The sequence below is a fragment of the Neofelis nebulosa genome, chromosome 5 (assembly GCF_028018385.1).
Source record: "Neofelis nebulosa isolate mNeoNeb1 chromosome 5, mNeoNeb1.pri, whole genome shotgun sequence".
Lineage (NCBI taxonomy): Eukaryota > Metazoa > Chordata > Mammalia > Carnivora > Felidae > Neofelis > Neofelis nebulosa.
In genome coordinates, this window is record NC_080786.1 from 2522481 (window position 1) to 2524900 (window position 2420).

At 39.4% G+C, this 2420-nt stretch overlaps 1 pseudogene; it reads right to left on the reverse strand.

Annotated features, from left to right (window-relative positions):
* Window positions 1–779: 779 nt before the first annotated feature.
* LOC131513029 (activated RNA polymerase II transcriptional coactivator p15-like) lies at window positions 780–1403 on the reverse strand (annotated as a pseudogene).
* Window positions 1404–2420: the final 1017 nt, after the last annotated feature.

A 2420-nucleotide genomic window follows, 5' to 3' on the forward strand; every position in this document is an offset into this window, starting at 1 on the left:
GCCAATTTTATCATCTATCATATCTAGGTTTTCCTTTGCAAGTCAACATAAAAGTCTTCTCCTTTCAATGGTTGATTTAAACCCAATTACATTTATGATTGTTATGTTCAATCTCAACTTTGTCACACTTTTTAGTGCTTTACTTGTTAAGTGTATCATTATTTTTACTGTTTTTCCCCTTTTGGCCTATTTGCTCTTCTTAATTTTCTTCCTCCTTCCTTCCTTCCCTTTCTTTCCTTTTCTTTCTTTCTTTTCTTTCTTTCTTTCTTTCTTTCTTTCTTTCTTTCTTTCTTTCTTTCTTTCTTTCTTTCTTTTTTTCTTTCTTTCTCTTTTCTTTCTTTCCTTCCTTCCTTTTCTTTCCTTTTTCTTTCTTTCCTTTTCTTCCTTCCTTCCTTCCTTTTCTTTCCTTTTTTTTTCTTTCTTTCTTTCCTTTCTTCTTCCTTCCTTCCTTCCTTCCTTCCTTCCTTCCTTCCTTCCTTCCTCCCTCCCTCCCTCCCTCTCTCTCTCTCTATCTCTCTCTCTCTTTCTTTGAGAGACAGAACTTAAGCAGGCTCCACATCCAGCCTGGGACCTGCTGTGGGGCTTGATCTCATACCATGCATGCAATCATGACTTGAGCAGAAATCAAGAGTTGGATGCCCAAATGGCTAAGCCACCCAAGTGTCCCTTCTTTTGGTGTTTATGCATATATTTTTAACATATTTATTTATTTTGTATTACTTGATTTTATTTTACACTAGGTGGTGGGCACAAAGCAATCCTCTTAATAAAGTTGACAATTAGCTTCACTCAGAACATTTTTAATAATGCACATTAAAAAAAAAGTATTCATCTAACAAATTGTTCTGCAATCCAAATATACAATAGTTTGGAAAACAACATTTAGAAAACAAAAGCCAATGTAAAAAGACAGATTAAAACAACTAGAGCAGTACAGGCTTTATATGGCTCTGATCTTACAGTTTCCTTGCTGCATCGTCAATGTCAGAAATCTGTTCCTTCAGCTGGCTCCATCGCTCAGGATTTAAAGAAATACCTTTTCTTCCTGGTTTCATTTCACCTTCCGGATCCACCCGATATTCTCTAACATCAATTAGGACTTTCCCTTTAAAGTCTGGAACACTGACATACCTCGTTTTCCCAATCTGAAACTAGTTATCATCTCTGCTGCTGCTCTGCTTAGAGGATGACAGGGCTCTTCATGTCTCACCAGTCTTTGGCTTTACAGGTTTTTCTGGAGTAACTTGCTTTTTCTGCTTTAACTTTCTGTCAACCTCAGTGTCAGAATCAGTGCCAGAAAAGCTTGCAGAAACAAGTTCCTTTGGTTTAGGTATCGCCCCGCTCTTGCAGCCAAACAGCCTTCTGCTCGCTTGCTTGGAAGGCTCTTTTAGGTAAGCTTTAGATCAGCATGGAGCCCAACGTGGGGGTTTGGGGGTTGAGCTCACTACCCTGAGATCAAGATCTGAGATCACGACCCTGAGATCAAGTGTGTATACACACTTGAAGGTTTACCTTTTTACTAATGCCTTTTTCTTAATTATTTGGTCTCCTTTTTCCTTCCTTCTGCTATTTGGTTTGTCAGGTTTAAATGACATTTGATGGTATCATTTAAATATTTTTTTGATTTCCATCACCCACTCACCAATCAGATTACGTATTCTACTTTTCCTTTCTGATATTTGCAATGTACTATGAAATAGGTCCAAAAACTAAGATAGATTAATGGACAGATGGACAGAGGGATGATTAGATAGATGTGTGATAAAGACAGATACATGTCATAATAAGATGTTAATGTTAGAATCTTGTGGTGGATATGTAGGTGTTCTCTTTAAAATTCTATACTGTTTGGGGCACCTGGGTGGCTCAGTCGGTTGAGCGTCCGACTTCGGCTCAGGTCATGATCTCACAGTCCGTGAGTTCGAGCCCCGCGTTGGGCTCTGTGCTGACAGCTCAGAGCCTGGAGCCTGCACTGGATTTTGTGTCTCCCTCTCTCTCTGACCCTCCCCCGTTCATGCTCTGTCTCTGTCTCAAAATAAATAAACATTAAAAAAAAATAAATAGGGGCGCCTGGGTGGCTCAGTCGGTTAAGCGTCCGACTTCGGCTCAGGTCACGATCTCACTGTCCGTGGGTTCAAGCCCCGCGTCGGGCTCTGTGCTGACTGCTCAGAGCCTGGAGCCTGTTTCCGATTCTGTGTCTCCCTCTCCCTCTGCCCCTCCCCTGTTCATGCTCTGTCTCTCTCTGTCTCAAAAATAAATAAACGTTAAAAAAAAAATTAAAAAAAAAATTCTATACTGTTTAAAAATTTAAAAATTAAAGCGTAGGGGTAAAAGAACCTAGGAGCCAGCCTGATGGTGTTTCCATTGGCCAAATCATTTTTTTTTTCTGTACCAGTAATAATTTATTTTTTTATTTTTTA